Genomic DNA, 13,686 nt, shown 5'->3' on the forward strand with positions numbered 1-13,686 from the left:
AAATCTAAGGATCTCGCTCACTATTTAGTAGCTTGGATATATAATAAGCACACTTTGTATGAACGTGTAGTCCTTTGATCACTCTATGGTTTGGTTACAATGACTCGCTCGCATATAGATTCAAAGACTCGTCTTTGTGGAATCGCTAGAAAATCTGTTGCCTAAATAATTATGACTTGTACCCTATGAAAAATCGTGGAATAAATCTGCATCTATTCACTTTGCACGATGAGCGCTTCTCAGTAAGAAAAGAATAAATGGCTCACACAGTGATGACTCACTCGTGATTTCAAAGGCTATGACACAGTTTAGTCTGCGGAATGAGATACACGACAAATCGATACAATGGATCAAATTTGAATCACTGCAACCCCATTTACAATATCATCTTAGGAGCAACAAGATTGTATGGCGCAACGATCATTCTTGATGACTATATTCCATACGCTCAAAAAATTTGTGAATTGCTTCGTAACACAAAGGTTACAATTCAATCACTCGAAGAACAAAAGAATTCGATGCAGTAAGAATATCAAATATATCTCCTAGACCTGGAGTCGAGTAACAAGAAATTCGATGTGATATGGTATGGTTATACAAATAGATCATTTAAGACGCAGCATGGCTTTGATGGCGTAACCATCGTAAGTATAAAGGGACGATGGTTTATGTTATCTCTGAGGTCGGCTACGAACAATGGAACAATAATATGATCGGTCAACCATAATAATGAGTTATAACGATCATTAACTATAATGGTCAATATACGAGGAAGAAGCTAGGGAAACGACATTAAAATTGGAGTAAAGAAGGATTTTGAAAGGCCTATTTCTAGAATGGGTATTAGCCCAGCAAAGGAAGGAAGGAAGGTCGCAACTATAGAAGGCCTATTTTGAAGCTTATAATTAGGGCTGACATGGAATAATGAAGCAAAATTGGAGAAGCTAAACCGTTAGAAGATGAAATCCTTATGGAAGGCATCAACTTCAAAATTTCAAGGTTTGATTATTTATATGGTTCTAGGATTTATAGTAGTCATTATATTGTAAATTGATTGATGGCTCTTGGAAATCCTAACCCTAACTTGCTTGTTCCCTCATAAAAACCCTATCTCTTGCTTTCTAGGGTTTATGTGTAGTCTAGATAAACCCTAGTATGGATAGATATGGATGATAATTTAAATTTGAATTTCAGCGAAAAAATCAGCAAGCAAATTTACAACTTATCTCTTTTCCCATACTTCACAGCAAACTGGAAATTACTGCAAACAGGACAGCAATAAATGCTGTACAGTCTCCTCGATTTTCGTGCCCACTTTCAGCATTAAATGTTGTTGTATGGCCCTCGTTTTGCGTGCAGAAAAACCAGCAAACTGCTCCTCGATTTTTGTGCAAACCACTCCTCAAAAATCGTGCCAAAATCTGCCTTTCACTGTGTGCTGAATCAGCTGTAAAAATCTGCTCAACTGCTGCCTTGGAATGTGTGCCAAACTGTTGTCTCCTTCTCCTCCCTGCTCAGAAATTTATCTTGCTCTCTTGCTCTCTTTCTCCCAATCTGCTCATGAAAGAATTGAATCGAATGTGATCTTTTCCTCCTTTTCCTCCCTTAATATAACTCCAAATGACTTTTGGGTGATCCAAGTGACTTTTGGGTGATCTCTAAATCCGATGGCTGAAATAGATTTAGATCAATGGCTGAGATTAAATGCTCATTTAAATCTCACTTTTTATTTTTTAATTCACCCCACTTTAATAAAGACCCACTTAGTCATTTATTTCCAAAGTCACTTTTCCTTTCTAATTTTTCATTGACTTTATAAAAGTCACTTTAAAATTAGACTTAGTAACTTTATCACTTAAAGTCACTTTTAAATTAGATTTAACTTTATAAAATTATAAAGTCACTTTAGGAGAAAAATTAAATTCTTTTGGACACTTTTCCTTAGGCCAAAGATCAAAGCCTAAGGGAACCACCTGTCCTCCGGTACCAAATTTCAACACTCCCTCTTACCGAGGAAGGTGTTCCTCACCACACCCATCTTGTCTCTGAAGTAGACATGCTTGCCCCGTGGTAAGGCTTTGGTTAGGATATCTGCAACTTGCTCATCAGTGGAAATATACTCAAGCTTCACAGCTCCCTTCTGAACATAGTCTTTGATGAAATGATATCTAATCCCAATATGCTTTGACCTGTCATGAAATACTGGATTCTCCGTGAGTTTAATGCAACTCTGATTATCACAGTAAATCACTGAAGGTCTCAATAGCTAACCAAATAAGCCAAACAACATCTTGCGAAGCCAGATAGCCTCAAAACTAGTTAGACTGGCTGCCATATACTCTGCTTCCGCTGAACTCAGTGCTACTGACTGCTGCTTCCAGCTGAACCATGACACTACTGCTGAACCCAACCCAAAACAACACCCTGAAGTGCTCTTCTTATTAGAATCACAACCTGCCCAATCAGAATCAGTGTATCCTGCCAATCTCACTCCATCTCCCTGCCTGTAGTCCAAACCATAATCCACTGTCCCCTGCAAGTATCGCAAAATGTGTTTTGCAGCCACCCAGTGAACCTTCCTAGGCTCACACATAAACTGACTCATCATGTTGACTGAAAAACAGATATCTGGTCTATTGTTGACCAAATACATCAAGGAACCAATCAGCTGCCTGTACAATGTGGGATCCACCAACTCGGAATCCGAAGCATGAAGCTTCTTCCAGTTGGTGATCATTGGTGTCGACATGGGTCTACAATCCTCCATGTGGAATCTGCTAAGGATATCCACAATATACTTCCCCTGCCCCAGGAAGAAATGCCCCTCCTCCTGCCACACCTCCAAACCCAAAAAGTAATGCATCAAGCCGATGTCCTTCATCTCAAACTCCGTCGCAAGATCTCTCTTGCAGTGCTCTATGAGTCTCTCTGCACCTGTACTGATCAAGTCATCCACATACAGCACCAGAATGAGAGGCTCCTCACCAATCACAATAAAGTAAAGGTTCGGATCTGCCTCACTCTTTGTGAAACCCATCCCCTGCAAATATGTATCTATCTTGGAGTACCAAGCTCTGGGAGCTTGCTTCAGGCCATAAAGAGCTTTCTTCAGTGTGCACACATGGGACTCCTTCCCATGCACTTCAAAGCCCTGTGGCTGCTCAATGTACACCTCCTCCTGTATGAAGCCATTGAGAAATGCGGTCTTCACATCCATCTGGTGGATCTTCCAACCCATCTCTGTTGCTATCGATATAATGGAGCGAATCGAAGTATATCGAGCCACGGGAGCGAAGGTCTCCTCATAATCAACTCCCTCTACCTGGGAGAACCCTGTAGCCACAAACCTCGCTTTGAATTTCTCAATGCTGCCATCTGCAGCATGCTTTACCTTGTAAAGCCATCTGGAAGTAACCACGGGTTTGCCCTCAGGCCTCGGCACCACCTCCCAAACATCATTCTTCATGATAGAAGAATACTCCTCCTGCATGGCCTCTCTCCAGACCTGCTGGCTAGCTGCCTCCTCATAGCTAGAAGGCTCAGAGTCAAGGATGCTGGTAACCATCGCCATATAGCTACAAAACCTCTCAGGTGGTCTACTCTCTCTGACCGGCCTCTTCGGCTCAGCAACAGATGTGGCATCTCTCAGGGTGTCCTGAAGCCACTTGGGCTTTCTCTTCCCTGAGCATGCTTCTCCCATAGGAGAATGAAACTCCTCCTCCTCATCACCATCAGTAGCCTGAACTCCTGACTGTCTGTCTGTTGTCCTCCTGCCTGCACCTAAACCTGTAGAAGCTGAGGCACCATGTGAATTGTCCATCAATGGACTCCCTAGTGAACTGCTCTACATGCTGCCCGGAGCACGACCCCTCTGGCTCGGCGAGCCACTGCTCACTGATGGACCTGACATCCTCATAGATGTACCTCCGGATCCTCATGATCCCTGCCCACTGGATCCCTGCGACTGACTCAACTGCTGCTGAGGGTCTGGCTGATCCAGATACTCTAACTCCCGTGACCTCCTAAAGGCCCTGTCCTCCTCTAACTTCACATCCCGTCTGACAACAACTCTCCTCTGTGTAGGAATGTAAATCCGAAAGGCCTTTGAGGTCTCACTGTAACCCACAAAGATACCTTTATCTGCGGTGGGCTCTAGTTTGGTCCTCTTCTCCTTGGGTATATAGGAGTATGTAATGCATCAGAAGATATGAAGATGACCAATATCAGGCTTCTTCCCAGAGAAAGCCTCCTCTGGAGTCATGTGCCCCAAGGCACGATGCGGACTCTTGTTCTGCAAGTAAACAGCTGTGTTGCAAGCCTCTGCCCACAAGAACAATGGCAACCCCTGATCATGTAACATGGCTTTGGCAGCCCCTATGATGGATCTGTTCTTCCTCTCCGCAACCCCGTTCTGCTGGGGGTTGTAAGGAACAATGAACTCCCTCCTAATGCCTACCTCCGCACAATAGTCAACAAACTCTCCAAGGGTGTACTCTCCTCCATTGTCCGACCTCAAGGACTTGATCTTTCGACCTGTCTGAGTCTCCACAAGAGCTCTGAACTCCTGAAACCGCTTGAAGACCTCACTCTTGGTCTTCAAAAAATAAATCCAGGTCCTCCTGGAATGATCATCAATGAATAAAACATAGTACTGATATCCACTCAAGGAAACATGAGACATCTGACCGCTCACATTGGAATGAATCAAATCAAGTATCCCCGTCGCTCTGCTGTCACTGCTGGGAAAAGGGGATTTGGCAAATTTTCCCATCGCACAACCTCTGCAAGTATCAAAGTGATCAGTACTGAAATCTGGCACACCTGTAGTGATCTCCCGCAATGTCCTCAAGGCTCCATGATACATATGTCCCATCCTGCGGTGCCAAATCTCATACAGCTCAGAACTGCTAGCTCTGTTGTTGGTACTACTGCTTAATGCCAAAAGGGGCTGGAATGCAAACTTGTACACCTTTACATGGCGTACACCTATCACTCTAGCTGAATCAGCTGGAGTGCCCCTGGGATACATCAACACCTGTCCTCCCCTGAACAGTACCTCATATCCTCTGTCCTCCAAAGCTGAGACGGATATGAGGTTCTTCCTCATCCCTGGCACATAAAGAACCTCTGACACCTTCAAGGGAGGTTTGGACTCCCTCTGAAATGTCACTGTCCCCACCCCGACTGCTCTAACAACTCTGTCATCACCGAGTACTACCTCAATATCAGTGCCACTCTCTGAAAGCTCTGAGAAGTACTCACGGACTCCTGTCATATGACGTGAAGCCCCACTGTCCACATACCAGATACCTGAAGATGCTCCGTTAATCGAGGGAAAAGCATGCTCCCTCTGAACCTGTGTGGCAGGTGATCCTGCACTAAAGGACTCACACGTAGTGAATGCAAACTCTCGGTCAAAACGACCAGCAAAGTCCTCAATCTCTGCTGAAGCTGCCATGTCTTGGTTCTTCCCCTTCTTCTTCTTCTTCTCCGGACACACAACTGCATAGTGTCCCATCTTTTGACAATTTCAACACTTCACCTTGGAATAGTCCTTCTGTGTGTTCCCCTGTTTACCTTTACCTTTGCCTTTGCCCCCACCACTGCTTGTGGAAGCCTGCTTCTTCCCTTTGCCTTTCTTGCCTCCTGCCACCAGTGCTACATCCTCATCCTGCTCAACTGGCTTGGCTGCCCCAAGCTGACCTTTCCTGATCCAATCATCCCAAAACCTCTCCCATGTGGGAAGGGTCTCACGTGCACAAACCCCATCAACAAAGTTCAACCATGAACGGGGGAGGCCATTCACTGCAATCTGCACCAACTCAGTGGGTGGAATGGCCTCTCCAATCGCTGCCAACTCATCTCTCACATTAGTAATCTTTGTGAGATATCCAGTTGCACTATCATTACCCATCTTAATGTTCTTCAGCTTCTCCTTCAGGACCATCTTCCGGTTCTCATTGGTACTCTGGTAGAGATTGGACAATGTTGTCCACATCTCATGGGCATTGCTCTTTCCTCTCACATGAGGAATGCAATGGTCTTTGATTCCGTCTAGAATCAGCCTCTTACCCTTGTTGTTCTTTTTATTATAAGTTGTCAACTGAGTAGCATCAGTAGGCACAACAACAGGGTTCTGTGTGGTATGCACCATGATATCCCAGACTTCTGCCTCCTCAAAGATACTCTGCATTCTCTCCTTCCAAACGCTGTAATTTATATGCCCATCCAGCCTATCCTCCACCCTCAATCTCAATGACATTCTGCTGTCCTAAAACTGAAAAATAGCACTGTTGTAGTAAAGATAAAACTGTTGTTTATGAAAAAATCAGCTTGCTGGAATTTTCTGAGTGAAAAATCAGCAACTGTAATTTTTCCTTTTGCTGTCCCAAACTGCCCTTCAGCACTCAAGCTCCGATACCATGTAGAAATTTCTGTTTTCCCACCCTGATTTTCAGTTTCTCCTTATTTCTCCCATATAGTTAAATGCCCTTTCCCATAACCATACATTTAACAAGCTGAAAAAAATAAATTTGCTGAAAACACAAATTCTGGAAATTTTACAGAATGCTGGAAATTGCAGAAATAAAAATCAGCAGTGATAAACAGCCATTAAAACACATTTAAACACTGAGATTTTTTGTCAATGTGACCCTGGAAAAACCCCCTACAACTCTTGGGGAAAACCAGTTTGAGAGCTTTTCTTTATTTCTGAAAATTGCCTTTTACAGTAAGAATTTTTCAGCAAAAAAATCAGCAAGCAAATTGACAACTTATCTCTTTTCCCATGCTTCACAGCAAACTGGAAATTACTGCAAAAAGGACAGCAATAAATGTTGTACAGTCTCCTCGATTTTTGTGCCCACTTTCAGCATTAAATTATGTTGTATGGCCCTCATTTTGCGTGCAAAAACACCAGCAAACTGCTCCTCGATTTTTGTGCAAACCACTCCTCGAAAATCGTGCCAAAATCTGCCTTTCACTGTGTGCTGAATCAGCTGTACAAATCTGCTCAACTGCTGCCTTGGAATGTGTGCCAAACTGTTGTCTCCTTCTCCTCCCTGCTCAGAAATCTCTCTTGCTCTCTTGCTCTCTTTCTCCCAATCTGCTCATGAGAGAATTGAATTGAATGTGATCTTTTCCTCCTTTTCCTCCCTTAATATAACTCCAAATGACTTTTGGGTGATCCAAGTGACCTTTGGGTGATCTCTAAATCCAATGGCTGAAATAGATTTAGATCAATCGTTGAGATTAAATGCTCATTTAAATCTCACTTTTTATTTTTTAATTCACCCCACTTTAATAAAGACCCACTTAGTCATTTATTTCCAAAATCACTTTTCCTTTCTAATTTTTCATTGACTTTATAAAAGTCACTTTAAAATTAGACTTAGTAACTTTATCACTTAAAGTCACTTTTAAATTAGATTTAACTTTATAAAATTATAAAGTCACTTTAGGAGAAAAATTAAATTCTTTTGGACACTTTTCCCTAGGCCAAAGATCAAAGCCTAAGGTAACCACCTGTCCTCCGATACCAAATTTCAACATTCATGTGAAGATTAGCTATGTGAATACTTGGTACACAACAAGGAAAAGCTAAAAGACGGCGTCACATTAGAAGCATGCAAAAGCAAGAGCTCATAACATCATTATAGAAGCTTGAAAGAATAACTGAGGTAGAAGTCAACATGGATAGCAATCTTCATAGAAAAGAAGTAACTCTTAAAAGCATAATTAGTATTGATACACAAGTGAATACCTGATACACAACAAGGAAAAGTAGAAAGATGGCGTCACATTAGAAGCATGCAAATGAAGCAAGAGCTCATAACATCATTATAGAAGCTTGAAAGAATAACTGAGGTATAAGTCAACATGGATAGAAGTCCTCATAGAAAAGAAGTAACTCTTAAAAGCATAAGTAGTACTTATGGGTCGAAGAAAAGTCATCTAGCATGATAAAGGATAAAAAGAGTTCATCATGTATCGTCATAATTAGGAAGGAGCATTTGCAACATGAGGATAATCAAGATCCTCCGTTGGAATCTTCATTAGAAAGTTCACCTCTATTGGAAGAAGCAAGTGTCTCACTGAGAATTCCATCTTGTATGGTATTCATGGGATGATGATATGATGACAAAGGAGTACAACAGGTCAAGATGGTTGTAGTATTTTCAATCAAAAAAGTTGTCGAAGGAAGATCAAAAATAAGAAATGAAGTATGTATGCATGTATTTTGAGTCATGTCATCATATAGTTGCAGATAGCATGGATGAATGCTCTACCTCATGAGCATGATCGAAGAAAAGGGATCTCTTTCATTGGAAAGATGCATGAAGGCATTGATCACATATTGATAAGATGAAATCAACATAATATGTCCTCATATGGAATATGAGGTGGTTGACAAAGACGAAAGAACTACGGATTGACGTTCCTGAGGAGCAATATGTGAAGAAAGAAAGAAGAGATCGTGGAAGCTACAACTAAGGTCACAAGGAATCAACATTCGATGAATCTAATATGACATCTCTATAGGAAAGGTATGAAGAGTCAGACCTTGATAAAGTCTGAAAAGAAGAAGACCCTTGACATTGAAAGCCTTGGAGATGGGTTTATGAATATGCAAGATGTTGATGTCTCTAGCAATGTGGAAAAAGTCGAAGTCGGGATTAATTCGGCAAGGGTCCAAAAGTTGAAAAACTCGTCAAAGTCGGGAGTTTTTTGAAAAAGTTGGCAAAAAGTCGGCAAAATTAAAAGAACACAAAATTATTCATTTTTATTTTTATTTTTTTTAACATCTAGAGTATCCACAACATCAAATAAATGCATTTCCACATAAACATGTAAAGAAAGCTAATATATAATATGTATATGAAATCTAATGCTACATCACATATCAAAATAGTGAATCAACTCCTAAATTTTGAGTCCTGTCTGAGTCTCAACTCTCAAGAGTCAAAATATCAACAAAAAATATAATAAATGTATATCATGAATCATCTAAAAGTCATAAGGTAATCAGTCACTGAGATCCTCTTCCCCTTTTAATTTTTGTTTCCACTAATTGTATTAAGAAATAAGTCATGCATTTATTCAATAGATTGTAATCTGCTTGGGTAATAAGGTGTTAGGTGGTAGGTCCAATGAAAATTAACAGTGAGTATCACAGTAGATGTGAAAATTAACGCTTGGTGAATCCAAGCTGCTTATTTTTTGAGAAAACAGTAGATGTTAGATTATTAACCTAGCCTTGGCATCTATTATTCAAAAAATCTTGGAGGTAAAATCCACTTCTGATACATAACCTTTCCCCACATTTACAAGGAATTCACCACTAAAGAAGATTCCCTTTCAAAACGTGCTCTCATTGCAGGAAGGATCTTTGCTGTCACAAGATTTTACAGGTACTTTGTTCATGTCTGAAAAATGGATTCTTTTTTGAGGCACTGGTTTTGTTTTTTTTTTGGATAGGTTGTTGCTATTTGATCTTCATTACCTCCTCTTTGTTGTTTTGTCTGGAAGCATTCAACAACTGTAACAATGTTTTTGATGGTGTGGGGTTCTTTCTACTGAAGACTGTTGTATCCCCGTCCTTTTGGTACTTTTGTAATCTTTTGAAGGGTCAGTGGCTATAAGAGTCTGGATCACTGAAAGCCTGGAGGCTTAGCCAATGTATACTTTGCTTTCTAACTAGAAATATGAAGTATAAAGATTTGTTTTTCCTTGGAAAACAAAAACATATCTTAACCTCAAAACTAACAGATTACAAATGAGACTGCTATGCTCGCAAGAAGTATGACAAACAATACAATGCAATAACTTGAAAATGCATGGATGAAAGCTTCAATCTATAGTTTTTTCACCTTCGCAGCCTCTTTATCCGCGGCCTGGGAAGGGAGGAAGACTTTTTGGGTCGACTCCCGATTAAATCGGGAGTATAAGGAAAAAATTGTGATTTTTTCGTTTGTGAAAAAGTCGCCAAAAAGTCGGGGGATTAAATTGTTTAGTTCAAAAAATCGCATTTTTAGGATTAAATCGGGATTTTTTGCAGACTTTTTCCACACTGGTCTCTAGTAGCAAATGTCATGATGAAAGGCCATCACAAAAGGTAATTTTGATTTGATGTTCATTTTTTGTTTTTGAATAACATCTGGATGGGTTAATGCAGGGCAACTAGAAAAAGAGTTGTGGATGTCACCTACAACTAGCACTCATGTGGTGGGATGGAAGATCCTAAAGGTAACATGATGTGGAAGAGGTAGCTGCAAGAAGGAAAGCCAGATGTGGACTAGAAAAACACTTTCCGATAAGGGGAAGGATGACATGACTGACTTGAGGAAAGTGATGGATGGTCGATGCCCTACAAGATGAAGGCTCCATAATAATGAAGATAAAATTCATGACATCGAAAGGAGGAGCTCAACAAGCAGCTAAAAGTCCCATGATCTCCACTAAAGAAGAAAGTTGTTGTTGGAAACAAGTCCCTGGTTAAGAGGGAGCTTGGAAGCAAGTCACTAGTTAATAGGGAGCTTGGACAAGTCCCTGGTTAAGAGGGAGCTTGGAAGCAAGTCGCTAGTTAATAGGGAGCTTGGACAAGTCCCTGGATAAGAGGGAGCTTGGGTACATTCCTTTTATAGGAATGGGTACATTCCTTTATAGGAATGGGTATATCCTCCCTAGTTGAGAGGGAGAGATAGACACATCATTCTTGTCTTCACTTTGGGAAGAAAGAATGGAGGATTGGGTAAGCATCTAGCATCTAATACTCTTTGAGGATGTGGTAGGGCATCCAAGATAAGAGTAGTCGTAGAGGACCAATATTCTTTGAGGACTAGGAATCCAAGATAAGAATAGTCCTGGAAGTACATACCCTGTGAACACCCAAGTGGGCTATGTGCCTTGAGAAAAAATGATGATGGTGTCTATCAGTGATCCGACTCACCAACATTGTACTTTGATCTTGTGGAGAGATAGAGTTGTTAGTCAAGACCTTGCTATGTGACAATGTTGGTTGGTATGATGCTAAACAGATGGATTACCAATCTAACTCTTCTTATGAGAAATTTTCAATGTAAGTACCATCCTTGTACCTATAGACAATTATGAATACCTCCCTAGTTAATAGGGAGTAATTGTACTTAAAAGAAAAAGGAGAAAGAAAATTATTTATTTGTAAATGGGTTTCTTCTCCATGATTATGTGTCCTAGGTTAAAGCACCCATTGAGTGCTCTAGGGGTTGAGTCTTGAGTCAAGTCAACATCATGATGAAAAGACCCTTCAAGTGCTCATGTATCAAGAAAATAAAATTATTATTGATGTAGAGAATTATCTAGAAGCTACCAAGAGTCAGGTCAGCCAACCCCTAAAGTCGGCCTAAATGAGGCCCATGCACCCACAAGAAAGACTATAAAAAGAGGAGCATTCGTCCTCCACAAGAACACACTTGAGCATTGATCTTCTGGAACAATCTGAGGCAAGATAAGAAGTGCAAAACTCTGGAAAGAATGGAGCAAAGTACCTCTCTCTGACTATCTTTCTTTGGCAACCAAGTTTTTGTGGAAGATCAGATCTGAATCTTTGCTAGAAGAAATAGCAAGTCTTACATCATCTTGGGTGGTTGGCATGATCTTGGTGTGTTTTCTAGGGTCCGTGGTCCTGGAAATTTCCTTGAATTGATTCTTTAAGAAGAGAGTTCCCTGGGTTTTCCCCTGTTGAGGGGTTTTGCCCTGGCATGGAGGCTATCTCTGGTGTCTTTTATTGTTTGCATTGTGATCTTCTTGTTTGGCAGTTATCTTTATGATGAACAGAACATGATAATGATAATGATGAATTAATATAATATCATAAGTGTCAAGGTAACAGAGAAATCAATTAATAAAATCCTATCTACAATCTGCCCTTGATTTCTAACACAGTTGATGATCAAAATACCTAATCTAGATCCCATTTTGTTGAAGAATATTGATCCAACATCAAAATGTGTGGATGAGACTCAACTAGCTGAGTTTGATATTGATGAAATGGAGTTATGGGGGGGTTGATCCCAATGTAGATCTTGTATTGTTAGTGGAACTAGAACCAGTAGTTGAATCAAGCAAAGGCAAACAACCAATGGACGACACTAGTCCTGCAACTCGACCGACTAGTGCTTCTACTAAGTCTAGTTTTGCTACTTTGAGGTTGCAAAAGAGTCCTCAAACTCTGATCCAGATGATGTTTATGTATCTTTTGTTGATGATGTTGGAATTTCTAAGTTTGACACGTTAGAAACCCTTCATGCACTTTACTGATTTACTCCTACCTACTTGTTCTGTTAATTAACAAGTTATTTACCATGTAAATACTGGAAATAAATACGAGTACATGCTCAACACATTATAGATCATCAACTGAATGAAATAGAAAGAAGCACACAAGTGACACTATTGTTTTTGGACTAATGTCCCTGGAAAAACCCAATACGGGAAAACTGTTGTAGCTATATGAGGGTTTGATTTATTAAGCAGTTTCAGAATACAATCTAAGTGCCAAATCCAGCTCACCCAATAGAGAAAAATCTCAGCATTAGTATCTCTCTACTCAGAAACAGATATTTCGGTTGAAACCCCGGATAAACACTTTGACAACTCCACAGCTCCAATCTACCCCATGAAACCCTAGCGTCAGCCTCTCTCTGGCCCAGCGTCACTCTGGCTTGGCCTGCGTCAGCCTCTAGAGGCATTGTGTTAGCCCTTTGGCCCTCTGCGTCACCCACGCTAGCCCTCTGAGGCACTGCGCAACTCCTGGCTGCCTCTGCGTGAGCCTTGGCTAGCTCTTCGTGAGCCCTGGCTAGCTCTGTGTTAACCCTTGGCTACTTCTGCGTTCCTCTCTCCAGCTACTACATTGATCCTCCTAGTGCTATCGCTGCCTCTCTGCTTCTATATTCACTGCCCCTCAACTACAACTCTAATCACTCTCTCAACTTTCTCAACAAACCCAACCCCAGAAAGTCGAAATCTTGATCTCTTGATGTGTTCTCCAAGTGACCCTCAAGCCTCCTCTTATACTTTTCTCGTTGACAAATCAATGGCCGAGATTAAGTCCCTATTCAATAGCTAAGATTAGATATGGTATGGACCATTCTAACACAATTTTATATTAATTCACATTAATATTTTATTTTCCCTAAGTTTAGACTTAGGGACTTCATTAAAAATATTAATTATTTTTATATCTCTCAAACTGTTTAAAATATGCCCAAGCCATTTCTGGGTACTGGATATCTCATGTGCCTTAGCCTCTCCACCAATTTTCGTGGCTAGAGCACATCTAATGCTACCCCAAATCAACAGATGATCCCATGTCTAGTAGTGGTGATGAGTTTGATATGGATTGATTATGTTGATCACTGATATGTCTAATTTTAGTAGGCTATGGTTGAGTAGATTGTAGCATTGTTTTTGAACTCTAAAGACCATTTAGAGTCATATTGAGTATGCATTTTGCTACTGATATGTATTGCACTTGGTGCCATTTTGATATATTCACCCTTACATGGTATATAAATGAGAAAATTTTGCATATTTTGTCTCTAATTGTTTGGAATCATGGTTTGAAATCTTAAAAATAAATTTTCTCACTAAAAAATAACTATTTCACATATTTTTTAAAAGACTAGTTCATTGATATTTGACCAACTC

This window comes from Pinus tabuliformis, chromosome 2_1 (assembly GCF_031772625.1).
Source record: "Pinus tabuliformis cultivar Carrire ecotype Pingquan chromosome 2_1, CPIR1, whole genome shotgun sequence".
Taxonomy (NCBI): domain Eukaryota; kingdom Viridiplantae; phylum Streptophyta; class Pinopsida; order Pinales; family Pinaceae; genus Pinus; species Pinus tabuliformis.